This window comes from Labrus mixtus, chromosome 6 (assembly GCF_963584025.1).
Source record: "Labrus mixtus chromosome 6, fLabMix1.1, whole genome shotgun sequence".
Taxonomy (NCBI): Eukaryota; Metazoa; Chordata; class Actinopteri; order Labriformes; family Labridae; genus Labrus; species Labrus mixtus.
Genome location: NC_083617.1, coordinates 20,043,954 through 20,059,084, shown reverse-complemented (window position 1 = coordinate 20,059,084; position 15,131 = coordinate 20,043,954). Strand labels below are relative to the sequence as shown.

General features: G+C 39.2%; 1 protein-coding gene and 1 pseudogene across 1 annotated transcript in view; both read right to left on the bottom strand.

Moving 5' to 3' along the window:
• Positions 1-15,131, bottom strand: part of LOC132975683 (G-protein coupled receptor 4-like) — a 390,218-nt gene that overhangs the window by 33,552 nt on the left and 341,535 nt on the right. The gene's annotated exons all lie outside the window — the stretch shown is intronic.
• Positions 8,265-9,598, bottom strand: LOC132976077 (tubulin beta chain-like; annotated as a pseudogene).

Genomic DNA, 15,131 nt, shown 5'->3' with positions numbered 1-15,131 from the left:
GGAAGGTGAGTTTTAGTTTCAGACTGCTATTGAGGTGTGGCTTCAAAAGGTGGACCGGATGCCGATCGTAAAAGTTAACAGTTGGCTGTATTTACACATCTCTACATGTTGACAAGAGACAACGCGTCACCAAGCAACGTGACAATCAAGTCTGTTTGAGAACAGTGTCCTGGAATACTATGTCCTCAAAATTCAGTTTGCACCTAAGCTGGAAGATAGATTATGAAAGACTGGGAGTTGTCAGGTTCTCCACCTCCTGTTTCTAGGCAACTGTTCTTATTTTTTTTGGCAATTCACCATATTTTAAGTGAGCACAAATTATTTCTATTCAACTGTGACAGAGCAAAACTAATGGAAGCGCTTGGTACAATTTACAATCAAAATTGGCTGTCACAGAAACAGGACTTAAATTAGTTACCAAATTTATAAAACTGACCTTCAGGTCAAATAAACCAGTTGTTCAGCTTACACGATCATAATGCAATGTTGAGTTTCTGTAGTTGGCAGAAGTTATATATTCTTAAATTGTAGATAAAGATTATAGTTTTAATACAGAGCAGACCAAATATAAATACAAAAATAGCATGACTTTGTCTTTTTTAAACTTGTTCAGTGTGAAGAAAAATACACACGCTTGTAGTGTTAGCTTACGACATATTTCTGAGGGGTATAGTCAGTGTGGTGAATCTTCATTTAATGTATCTAGAAGCTTAACTCATTATATTTGACATGTATAGCTACCTCAACACTAAGGGAACGAGTCAAGACAAGACTCTTTGTACAGTCTGATAGCAGATACAGTTTATTAAATAAAGGCAGTTCAAATAAGGCAGGCGAGCAGTTTTGAGAGATTCAGGGTAAAAGTGACGCAAAAAGTTAACAGATTCTTGGTGTTGTCCTTACATTCAGTTGGGGGAAAAAACTATTTGGGTCTAGAATTTCAGAAGATGCCTCTGTAAGGGTCTTTAACCGCTGGGGGCAGCAAAACGGCCAATTGTTGAACTTAACCCAATATTATATGTATCGATTTTCAAGCTACAAGGTCATTTATTTATTAGTCTACATACAGCAAAAGGTGCATGACATTGATAGCTGTAGTCTTTATACCAATCACAAAATGACAATGAATAACACTGGGCCATAACAATAATCTTTATTCATACAAAATTTTATTTACACCTGCTACACTGAGAGAAAAAACCCACCACAAACAGCCGGAAAGCACAGATAAATAGCAGCTGGTTAACCACAGACAACAAAAACAACTGATTAACCACAGACAACGAAAACAGCTGATTAACCACAGACAACGAAAACAACTGATTAACCACAGACAACGAAAACAACTGATTAACCACAGACAACGAAAACAACTGCTTAACCACAGACAGAGATCTGGATCACTGACAGATGATGATCTGTCAGTGCAGGATGATGCACAGAGAGGTGGAAAGTGTGTGCTGCAAGCAGCTTAACGCCGTATGTAAAGACAATTTATATATATATATATATATATATATACATACATATATATATATTATAGTTTCCTTATACAAAATGATCATTCAAAGTATGAATACACAAGATTAATACTGGATCATCAGAACTGAAACACCTTCTAACACATACTCCAACAGGTTCAGAATAAATGTCTGGAGCTTCCAGAGGAGCCACACTGCATGACTCTTCATCCAGGCCTTGAGCCTGTCTGCCTGAACCCCTACTCCCTGCAGGATGCTCTGAACATTTATCAGACAGACCATGGACCGCTGGAGATGAAGGAGAGATCTGTGTAAGTCTGAAAAAAAAAAATGTATTTAGGAATGTCAAAATAACAGTTATGTTAGTCAAATTGAATGCATTTCTTAAAAATAAGCTGAGAGTTTTAGGAAACACAGAGTTGGTTTAATGTTAGTTTAACTCAGTTTTGGTATTGTCAGGATCAATGCACAGCCAAACAATTAGAATGTAAAGTGTCTCTGAGCTATAAATAAAAAGCCTGCACTCATGTGGTGCCTACAGACAAATGTAAATAATCTAAAATAATGTTTTACATTCCCAAAAGTTCTAGACAGTACAAACACAAGTTAGTGAACATCCAAAAATGACTAGAGAATATACTCAGTAGAGAGCAGTCATCCACCAAGGGCAAACAAATCAGAAAAAAGCAAACAAAGAAAAAAAAACAGATGTCCAGGCCAATCCATACAGCCAAATAGATTTCGGGCACGCTGCAGGTTGATCCATCTTTCATCTTCTAGGGATCATGATGTGCTGTATAAGACAGACAAAATGAGAAAAGAAGACTATAAGACCACTTAACCCAAAATAAATCTTGAAGAATATATAATCACATTACTTATTTACGTTTGTCATTGTAGGCGTGCTCGCTACCTGGCATCCTTTGTTTCCTGGTGCTGGGGATACCTGAGAAAGCACAACCGGGTAGTGATACCTTCCTGCGTTGTTGTCCGTATCCACCAGGAGTACCCTGATGAAGAGGAAGAGTACACCGGTTTTAGGCCGCCAATTTAAATTATTTCCAAGTTAATGTATTGTTATGTTTGGACATGTGTTTTATATAAAGTCATTTCATTTCTTTAATAAACTTTTAAAATGTTCCTCCATTCCCTCTCTTTCTGTACAAATCCATTCCCACACATGTATGTTACTAATTTGGCTTCCTCCCATCCTCATAGTTCTGGGTTCTTCTGCTGAGTTGAAGGTTGTGCATGATGACTGGTGATTTCTGCCAATACTCTGAATCATTTATATTTACATTAAAATCACACAATCAAAGGCTGTTACATTTGAAGACACCTGAACACATCTTAAAACATTCATCAGATACTCAAATTACCATCTCCAGATTTTTTTCTCATTAGTGGTTGTGGCAATAATTCACAGTGGTATAGTTTAATCTTAGGTCCTGCTCATGAATGCATCAAAGAGCTCATTCAATGTTAAGGGGCAGTCCATTCTTTTCTCACGATGCACTCTAGTATTAACCTTTTTTAAGGAATGAATTATACTCAGGTCAAACAATATAAATGTGAGTTTAGGTGGCTGGGTAAAGTAAAGTGTTTCCCTTAAATGGGATGAGGATGTAGGATGTTATCAGATTTGCGGCCTGTTCTGCTGAATAGCTTCCTGTGATCTGATGGAAAGGATCTTTACATAAAATATTCACATCAGATAAGAACCAAATCATCAGATACATATATACAACAGATGTAAAAAATACAGATACGATATCAAGAGTATGGGCCAGACCTTGGTAATACTACTTCATATTCACTGTATTAAAGCTGTTAATGAAACCTAACAAAATAAACCTCCAGCTGACACATTGTTTATTCATATACGATCATGTTTAATGTCTGAAACCACTTACATTGGGTTGGTGTCAGAAAAAATGCTGACACTGCTTAGCGGTTTGCAGAGGACATAATCCTCACGGCAGCAGCCGGGGGTTTCGGGTCCTGCCTCGGCCCTGTCATCCCCACTCTCTCCTCCCAGCGTTTCCTGTCTCTCTTAAGCTGTTCTGTCTATGATCCAGGCAAAAGCATGATTTACAGACGTACAGTACATAATCAGCAAAGAGATAAGAGGTACCATTTTGTCAACCAAAATGAGTAGCCAAAGATGACTGAAACTTCCTCACGGGAGCTTTAAAATAACTGATTCCCTATAAATGTACTCGAACACCTAAATGTTTAACCATGCTCTGAACCAATTCTGCATGAGACAAATAGTTACATCACAATTGGAAGAATCAGATACTTTGTTGAACTCATTAAACATTTAGAATATTTTTCTTTTTCTTCTTCCATTAATCTGTTTCTTTTTTTCATTCTATGGGGGAAGAAGATATCCTGTCTATATGTGGCTGCAGCAGGCCTGAAGTAAGTAAGTCAATCTTCTCTTTTAACTAATTGAAATAATTGGATGACTTAACCTGCCTCTCTATTTACATAAGTGCTGCGTACACTCAGTCAGTGCACCCACAGAACATAGGTCAACTCAAACACAAGCTACCAAAGGAGGGTTGTTTGGTATTACTGGCAAGAGAACCTTCTGTTGTAGCTCATCCTGCAGCACCAGCAGTGAGGAGGCGGACTAGTCCAACCTTTTTTTTTACTAACTGGTACTCTTCAATACTAGTCGGTTCTCTCTTGTTAGTTTCAACACATTTTGTCGACCACAGCCTTGATGATGTGGGCACGTGGAATTGTTTAACCCCCATCACATCAACACAAGTGTCCAAAAGACCTCATGTCCAAACTACCTCAGGAAGGAAATTGCAACTGTTTCACAATGTGAATTCATTTAAATGGACATGGTTTACATGCGTGAATATGTGTTTCAGTGTCTAGATGCTATTATTAACTGTTAATATGTTTCTATTTGTGCTGTTTCTATTTTTGTATTGCTGGTCTCAGTGGGTCCTCCCTGCTATGCTAAAATAAAGGATAAATATATATATTTTTTAAGTGCTTTATGATCCTTCAACCTATTTTTTCTGTCAAACCTTAAAGGAGCCTGATTCATCATTACCTTTTTTTTATTTATGATTATGTCAATCAACATGATCCTCATGTCTGCATCTCAATTGCTGTTTGTTTTAATAAGAGCTTGATGGAAAATAAAAATTACATTTAGCATTATTAGGATATATTTTTCCATAGACAAACGTTAATTGAGGCTGTGGTTTCCATGGGTCCATGAGTTGAGGACCTAAGTACACTTGTACAATCTGAAGTGCTTTACAAAAACACTATGAATAGGATTGTTGTTTCTTGTGTTTAAGTCTTTAACCTCGACGTCCTTGTATGTTAAAGGTTGATCAAAATGAAATGAATATCATGTTAAGGCTTTAGCGTTTATGATTAATAATAAGCTATCAGTGTTTGTAAGTAAACAAAAGAAGTACTAATTCACATAGCATAGCACCAATTCTTATGTCTTTATTGAAACCAATCGTTTACATGTCAACATCCAGTAACACAAAATGGATCAGTGACCAGCTAAAGGCACTTTTATTTAAAACTTTTAGACTTGTAGTGCATTTTAAGAGATTTATTTGATCTAGAAAAAAATCAGATTTAATTCTGCCAAAAGATGAAATTCCATATGTAAGCAGCAAATTCAATAAAGAGTGCCTCAAAGTGGTCAGTGTTACATTCTTACACCTGTAGTTTGTAAAATATGAACAGAGGTGATCATTTTCAGTTTCACAACAAAACCATGGGGTGGGGTTTGTTTATCTGCTTTATCTGTTTTGCAGTCAGTTACCTGAAGGCTCCTTGAAAAGTGTAACATCATGTTCCAACTTGGTTTGAACGCGTGGATTGACACAGAGAAAAAAAATGGAAGTTTTTAACGTTCATATCCAAAGCAGGAAAGTAGAAGAGAACTCCTGACAGCAAAAAATAACAAAGTGTGAAAACAGAACAGACAACGTTTAAAAAACAAACTTTGAGGACCCATTTACACTCCGGCTAAGGCTGGATAAGTATTCAAATGTATGAATGGACATATTTGATGACACTCCACTGGAAAAATGCCATTGCCCAGCCCTAACTGTTGCATAGGAAGACAGGGGTTATGGTACTGTCTCGGCCAGGCATGGGCAAACTACGGCCCGTTGGGCTTTTTAATCCGGCCAGCCGAACTTGTCCAAATTATATTATTATTAAATTCAATTTTATTATAATTAAACCTCGTTTGTTTTCCCCTGTAATGCCCGCGTTTCCCCAATAGATGGTGCACTTCAGAGTGTGGTGTATTATTCCCTTCTTCACGTTTTCGCTTTGCCCTATGAACCCGTATGAGCCCTTCTGTAAAAATGAGCGGATCAAAGAAAAGAAAAGTGGACAGTGAATGCCGAGTGTTTAATACGGAGTGGACAACTAAATATTTTTTCACTGAATTCCAATCAAAGGCTGTATGCCTGATATGCCAAGAAACTGTCACAGTTTTCAAAGAGTACAACATCAGCCGTCACTTTGCTACGAAGCATGTTAACTACGCTAGCAAGCAGTCCACGCAAGAACGGGCGGCTGCGGCTCAGAGGTTGAAGGATAATTTACAGACTCAGCAACATTTTTTTCACCAACAAACTGCGATTCAAGAGTCAACTACCAAGGCAAGTTTTTTGCTGGCATTCAAATTAGCAAAGGCTAGCAAGCCTTTCTCCGAAGGCGAGTTTTTAAAAGACTGCATGGTAGAGACAGCAGGTCTCTTGGAGAGCCAAGGCCAGTTTGAAAAAATCAGTTTATCACACAGGACTGTGACTCGCTGTGTGGAACTGATTGACAAAGATATAGCCAGCGAATTAAACAAAAAGGCTGAGTCCTTTAAGTTATATTCACTAGCGCTGGATGAAAGTAATGAGGTAAAAGACACTGCTCAGCTCCTAATTTTTATCCGAGGGATTAATGACAGTTTTGAGATAATGGAGGAGTTTTTGACCATGGAGTCCCTGAAAGGAAAAACGCGAGGGGAGGACTTGTATAACCAGGTGTCTGCTGTCATCGAGAGAATGAAGCTACCTTGGAGTAAACTTGCCAATGTCACAACGGATGGATCGCCAAATTTAACTGGAAAACATGTTGGGCTGCTGAAAAGAATCCAGGATAAAGTGAAAGAGGAAAACCCTGACCAGGATGTTATTTTCCTTCACTGCATCATCCATCAGGAATCTCTGTGTAAGTCTGTATTGCAGCTTAATCATGTCGTGAATCCAGTTGTAAAACTTGTTAACTTTATACGAGCAAGGGGACTTCAGCATCGTCAGTTCATTACGTTCCTGGAGGAAACTGATGCGGATCATCAGGACTTACTGTACCACTCTCGTGTCCGCTGGTTAAGTTTGGGCAAAGTGTTTCAACGAGTGTGGGAGCTGAAAGAGGAGATCAGCGCATTTTTGGAGTTAATGGGGAAATCCGACGAATTTCCTGAGCTAAGCGACAAGAACTGGCTTTGTGACTTTGCATTTGCTGTGGACATATGTTCACACATGAATGAGCTGAATGTGAAACTACAGGGGAAAGATCAGTTTGTGCACGACATGTACAAAAATGTTAGAGCCTTCAAATCCAAGCTAACTCCAGAGTATCTGATGAATGTTTTAAGATGTGTTCAGGTGTCTTCAAATGTAACAGCCTTTGATTGTGTGATTTTAATGTAAATATAAATGATTCAGAGTATTGGCAGAAATCACCAGTCATCATGCACAACCTTCAACTCAGCAGAAGAACCCAGAACTATGAGGATGGGAGGAAGCCAAGTTAGTAACATACATGTGTGGGAATGGATTTGTACAGAAAGAGAGGGAATGGAGGAACGTTTTAAAAGTTTATTAAATAAATGAAATGACTTTATATAAAACACATGTCCAAACATAACAATACATTAACTTGGAAATAATTTAAATTGAGTGAACTCCTATTCTCCAGACAAATTGCAAACAAATCTTTCGCTCATTTCCCCACACTTGCCATGCAGAAAGAGGCGACGCGAAACGCAAAGAAATACAGCAAATCCCTTGACGACCTGCACAGAGAATTCTGCCGTCGGTTTTTTGATTTTGAAAACATTGAAAAGTCACTTCAGCTGGTGTCCTGTCCCCTTTCAGAAGACCCTGAAACAGCACCACATTAGCAGGATGCAATTGGAACTGATCGATCTTCAGTCTGACTCCGTCTTAAAGGAGAAGTTCAACTCTCTTAAACTGAATGACTTTTATGCTTCACTTAACGAAGCCACGTTTCCAAACCTCTGGAGGATGACACAGAAGATGCTGACTTTGTTTGGCTCGACCTACGTATGTGAGCAGACATTCAGCGTCATGAACATCAACAAAGCCCCTCACAGATCCAAGTTAACTGACCAACACCTCGGATCTATCCTGAGAATTACCACTACAAAACTAACTCCAGACTTTAATGCACTGGCAAAAAAGGGAGATCAACAACACTGTTCCCACTGAAACTGAACGTGAGTTTCTCTACTGTGTTTATTAAAATTTAAATTAATTAAATGAATGCATTTGGAAATCATTTTGTACAATGAGCCTTGCATATTCATGCTTTGCTACCTGGTAAAGGCCAAATCCTTTCATGTAATGGCTTTTACATGTCATTTATATTAGTTCACACAAACACTCCATCTGTTTCTGGCCCGGCCCCTCTGTCAAATTTTAGAACCCATTGTGGCCCGTGAGTCAAAAAGTTTGCCCACCCCTGCCCATAGCCTAGATTCTAGGCTAAGTCCTCTTCTCCCTCCTCCTCAAACTCTCCCTGTTCCTCAGCAGTGGCGTCCTGATACTGTTGGTACTCGGACACCAGATCATTCATGTTGCTCTCAGCCTCTGTGAATTCCATCTCATCCATGCCCTCGCCAGTGTACCTGAAACAAGAAACACTCACTCAGATGTGTTGTGACAAACTCGTTTGAGTCTAGAGGTACAATGAGAAGTCCTGCACAAACACAGGGACATCATTTCACTGTCCTGATAAAAAAAATCTTCTTTTACTTACCAGTGGAGGAAGACCTTGCGGCGGAACATAGCAGTAAACTGCACCGAGATGCGTTTGAACAGCTCCTGAATGGCTGTGCTGTTGCCAATGAAGGTGGCGGCCATCTTGAGACCGCGGGGAGGGGGCGAAGCCCGGCATGAAGAAGTGCAGCCTGGGAAAGGGCACCATGTTCACGGCCAATTTCCTTAAATTGGCGTTGGGCTGCCCGGGGAAGCGCAGGCAGGTGGTCACCCCACTCATGGTGGCTGAGACCAGGTGGTTGAGGTCACCGTATGTGGGTGTGGTGAGCTTCAGTGTGCGGAAGCAGATGTCGTACAGAGCCTCATTATCAATGCAGAAGGTCTCATCTGTGTTCTCCACCAGCTGGTGGGTGGAGAGGGTTGCATTGTACGGTTCAACGACTGTGTCTGACACCTGAAATGTGAGAGAGGAAAGCAAAAAGAGATGAAGGTAAGAAATAAAGACAAGAGGGGCATGAGATAGAATTTTAATGACATGATTTCTATGTTATGAACCTTGGGTGAGGGCGCCACACTGAATGTGTTCATGATGCGATCTGGATACTCCTCTCGGATCTTGCTGATGAGCAGCGTGCCCATACCAGAGCCGGTGCCTCCACCCAGCGGGTGGGTGAGCTGGAAGCCCCGGAGGCAATCGCAGCTCTCTGCCTCCTTCCTCACCACATCCAGGACCGAGTCCACCAGCTCCGCTCCCTCGGTGTAGTGACCTTTAGCCCAGTTATTACCTGCTCCGCTCTGGCCTGTGTGACATGCAAATACAGAGATTAATCACAGCTGTAGAGTCAACACTTCCTGGATCTGATTCTATTGGAAATATGACTCCATCACACAAATAACTGGTATTCTGTTTTGAATATATTGAAAGTTGAGCTGTGGAAAATGACTTTCAGCTATCACACTATGGGAATGTCATCAACCCAAGTTACAACACATTTCATTCTCACCAAAGACAAAATTGTCAGGTCTAAAGACCTGGCCAAAGGGACAGGTCCATGGGATGAGGTGATTACTTCTAATTTTCCTGCTTGGCAACATATTCTAATGTCTAATAATTTGAGTTAGTTAATGCAATTTCTACAATGGCTGTACTGTTTTATAACTGTTAATCATTATGACTTCGCATTTTTGCAATGACATTATTGATCATATATATTTTTAGATAGCATAAAATATATGAAAACTAATTTCTAGTATAGTCCTGGATCAGAGCAGTTTAATTGTCTGACCGTTTTTAAGTTTCTGATTATGGTTTACTGAGTAAATACAGTAATGCATCAGTTATTTAAATTTACACAAGAACTAAACAAAATACTGTGGTTCAATAGTTCATGGAGACGCTTCTACATTTGTTTGGGACATTTTCGTTGGCTGAAGGTTTGTTTTTTTGTATCATGGAAACGAAGCGACAGTAACCCGCAATTCACACATACTCCGTGCGCGCCGCGGTCCGTCAGCACCACGGTTTTGCTCCGTCGGACGGCTCGCGCCCATTCACACTGGATCCGTTTCTGGGACGTCAGCGCAGCGGAGCGCACCCATGACACATCACAGGAGAACTACAAGATACCGCGGGAATAAAGAGAAAAACATGCAAACAACATGCTGCTTTGTCTTTCTGAAGATGCATTGTTGTTAATTCGGTTCCTGTTTTGACGTAAAATTGACCAGATGCTCTGTGCGTTTCCTTGTCTGACTTCCTGTTCAGGCTGTCATATTCTGTCCAGCTTGACGCGTGCTTGCAGCGCACGCCGGTGAAAATAGACTCGCTGCATGTTTGAAACGGAGTCAATCATTGTGTTCACATAGGGCGCGCTGCGGTCCGTCTCTGGCGCGTGCCACCGACGGCACTACGCTCTGCTCCGTTGCTCATTTGATGTTTTTTTAGACAAAATACACTGTATATTTTTTATTTATTTTATAATACAAGTAGTCGATGTGTATCATGTCATGTGCAGCACTCTTATTACTGTGACCTGTGAAGACCTGAAGACAGCTGAAAAAGTTAGTGTGTTCATGTTCGTTAGGAAAGAAAACAGGTTAAAAAAAAGTAAACTGATGCTTTAAATTGTGCCTGATTTTAGTTGTTACTCCAACAGCTTTAGTAATATTCAAAGCATTCAGGCTTGCAACATAACAATTGTCCTGTTTGTTCAATCTGTCTATATGTCAGACTGGAATCTCACCTCTTATGGTTCTCCCTCTCCATTGGAGCGTGGGGAGGCATCTATGGTCCTGCCTATCACCCTGCAGCACCTTACACCAACGGCCATCTCTATCATTGGTACTGGAGCTATTGCTGCTGCTGTTATGTCTTCAGCTGACTCTGCTTTGCTCTCTTTTGCCTCCGTCTTTACCACAAACATCTACAAGACGGTCCTGAGGCCAAAGGTGAAAAAAACTTTAAATTATTCCATCACAACTTTTTTTTAACTTTTGGCAAAGATTAAGAATGATGTATGACGGACATTAGAAGTGGAAATAGACAAATAAATAAGGAAATTGTAAAGTAAATATACCCAATTAATTTAAACTGTTTTTGCTCTTTCATTTTCATTTAGGCATCTCAAAGTGAAATCCAGTGGGTGATCCGTGCTGCTATCATTGTGCGGGGTTTGCTTGATACATCACTCACCAGCCTGAAAAATAGCATCATAGTTATGGGCTGGGTGACAGGGTTGGTGTTAAGACTGCTGAGTGGAGAGCCATCACTTGGGTTAGCACCAGTCATACACTTCCCAGGATGCACTCTCGAGGATGGTGTTTGATGGCTGATTCCGACCTTGTTAACCATTGCAAGATCCAACCACCACAGCAGCAACAATGTACACATCCACATCTGTAAGACCACCTACAAACAGACGTCTTTTTTTCTTACCATTTGAAGGTCTGCTGTTCTCTTCTGGTCGTAATATTCCAACAAATTTGGTCCATCTGCATAGGCAAGGGTCTCCACGATCCAAATCCAGTAAAAGATTTAATCAAAGACATTACATCCATAAAGATTGACGGAGTGCTGAACAATTTCTGCCAGTGTTCAAATGTTATCCCTGTACTTTTTTGTTCTCTGTGCACTTTTAAATTACAGCTCATTTGACCAAACAGGACCTTCCGATTTAACTTGCCAATATATTTAATTTTGAATGTGTAATGTTTTACTATTCTTGCATTCTTGTGGGCGGCAGTAGCACCGGAGGGTTGCCGGTTCAAGTCCCGGTGCGGACCAAATCTGGAAGTTGGTCTGGTAGCTGGAGAGGTGCCAGGGCACTTCCCGAGCACTGCCGGGGTGCCCTTGAGCAAGGCACTGAACCCCCAACTGCTCAGGTGTGCTCTCTGCTTAGCAGCTTGTAGCAGCCCCACTCTGACATCTCTCCACCAATGCATGTCCACAGGTCCTGTTTGTGCATGCGTGTGATTCGGGCCTATGTGTCTGTGAGAAACATGTCCTTATAAATAACAGAGTGTAAACCCGAATTTCCCTCAGGGATTAATAAAGTATATCAAAATAAAAAAAAATAAAAAAATAAAAAAATATTTTAAAGGCCTTCCCTGAAAAAGAAGTTGCCTTTTTGGCAGCATACGTTGATCAAAAACATGTATATAAATTCAACATTAATGGTGTTTTCACAAATGTGCGGGTTACCCCTGCCATGTGTACTAATGCATCCCCATACCATCACAGATCCTTTTGAACTTTGTACTGATAACAGCCAATACACTGAAGGTGTCAGATACAGTGAGGCAGCCAAATAAATCCACAACATCATAGCAGTAAATGTCCTAGGAGTGTAAGCAAAAAATAGTGGTGATGGCCCTGTTGGCAAACGGAAACATCAACTGGTTGGTATAGGGATCTTTACAATGTCAGATGAGTTCATAAGCAAAGTGCATAAGGAAACTTGTTTAACCTGTAGTAAGAGTCCTGATGAAAAAGAAATGGAAAGGTAGTAATCACATTCTAAAACAGTGAATTTGATTGGCGTGGATCAACTTGTGAGCTTTGAGATAATGTGATAATGTTATTGTAGCTGTATCTGTACCTGCAAAAGGACATTTGTCCATTGAGCTTAAGCACCTGCACTGCAATAACACAAATAAACATAATCATATCATAATAAAGATCACATAAGCAGATCTCCAAACAAACACCTGAGGTTTGAAGTTGCACGATTATTGGCCACACTGGACATAAACAGGCTCAACACTTGAGGATTAATGTTTAAGAAAAACACCTCTTACTTATGAAGAGCTGATGTTGTTATTCCACAAGCGCTTCTTAAAGACCCAAAGGTACTGCTTCACCCTGTATCATCCCTGCTATACCTTAATGGCTGCAGGGATGCAAAGAGACTGGTAGCTACAGTTTAGAGGGAAATGTTTTTTCATTACCTCTCGTACCTATCCATCAATGACAAACTAATGTTTAGTAAGTTAATTATAAGTCCCACAGACTTTGTTATAGCACACACAACAATGATACATGCTGGAAAATAATTGTGTAATTGTTTAATAAGGATGATGGAGCAGCAACCCTCTGGAATAAGAGGAATTATATATCATATGAATCTGAGTTTTTCAATGTTGTTATAAAACATGGAACTGCAATAAACAAGTAATTTCACCTTCTTGTTTCGGTACTGCTGTAAAAAAAAAGATGTAGTCAGGAAGAAATTTCATCTAGGGAGAAAGTGTAGAATACACAATTTAAGACTGAGGTGTAAGAGGAGCATGCAACTAGTTATAAATAGGTTGATCACTGCAACTATTTCTGGTGTCTTTTAAACCCATGAGGGTTGGGCACTTTATGAGCATGACATGTAGGCTAAATGAATTACAATCAATGAATTGTAAACTAAAAATAATAATAATTACCTCCCAGCAGTGGTGAGAGTCATGGAAATTTGGCAATACATATTCTAATTGATGTGGATTAAGTCAAAGCCAAGTTAACTACAGCCAAGAATTTTCCTTTTAGGTATACCTCCCTCTAAGGGAGATGTTCTTGACGTTTTCCCAGTAAAGCTTGTCATGTTTTATGTGATAAACAAAAAGCTTTAGGTCAGTCCAAAGAAAGTGGACATTGGCATGGGAGCCACAGTTGTCCTCAAGAATGGATGGCGAGCTAGCGCTCTTCAAATCCCTCTCATTTAAAACCATTCTCTTGATGATTGGTTTGAAAAAGGAATTCATACATTTAAGATGTATTTATTAATATGTTATTTTCGTCATTTGAGCTGGTATGAAAAAATAGCCTTGTTCACACTTAATTAAATATTTAAAGGTGCATAACTTTGTGAATCAAAACAATCCACCCTATCCTGATCTTTTAGGATCCGTTTTAGGATGTATAGTCACCAACAAAGTAAAGAACAGGAAACAAGATAATATGGTTTCATTTGTCGGGTCTGCTAACAGGGAATAAGTCTCAGAATCCTTATTTCCAGTCATTGTCATTAACAACAGTATTTCTCCTCATTCAGCTCACCGGCTTTAAAAACAGATTGCAGGTGAAAGTAAATTAAAAGTTGAGTTGGGTTTTTAGGAGCCCTGATGAAACTGATAATGAACTAAATCAACAGAGAAAACATGTTCAGTAAGAAAGACACAGAAAGGGGAGGGGCACGCAGGTGTGTGTATGAAGAGAGAGTGTATGTGTGTGTGGAGGGACAGAGAACTAGATCAAACTGAATCAAGATGAGTAGATACATTCTTTGTGATGAATGAAACAGTGTATAGCATTATTTCAAATATTTCAGATACTTTCAATTCAAAATATTTACATTGCTATCTTCCACAAGCTTTAAACCATGATATTTATATTTACTTTAAGTTATGGGAAGTTAATGTTTATTTTACTGTAATTGTAATCTCTTATTATTGTGCTGTTAACGTCTTCTAACAGCTGTATTGTTACTGTATAATATAATGACCTGGTTAAATATGTTGTAAGAGTAATGTTAACTGGGTACATAGAATATATAAAAAGCTCCAAAGGCCAAACGGCTTCAAAAAATGCCAGCAGCAATAGCGTAATATATTTAAATGTATCATGTTGAGGTTTGATGTTCATGTCTTATGTCAACAAGAAAATTAAGAAGTACATTGAATAACTCAATATGTGTCTCCCACGGTATCCCTTCTTATGTTGGTGCTTTTTTCAAAACATGCCAAGTAAAATGCCTAAGACACAATTTTTTGAGTAGTATAATAAACAATCACATCTATTGTCAAAGCGGAAAAATGTTTAATGCAGAATTAAAAATATTTCACTCATATTAGGCTTATATAGTCATCAAATTATTCATCCTCCATCCTTCATTCACTTTGTTGACTGAAATGTATCAGACTTTTAGTTGATAATTTGTAATGAAACTATATTAGAGGCAACGTTTTTGAGACATTTTCTTTTCAATGGACAATAATAACAATTGTCCAAAAAATAATGATGTTTCTGCCTTTCCTGGTTTCCTAACTAGTTAAAAAGACTTACCAAGTGTACTTACAGTTACACTTAAGACATTTAAGCAAAACTTTTTTTTCACATTTCTCATTTCTGCTGATAAATCACATG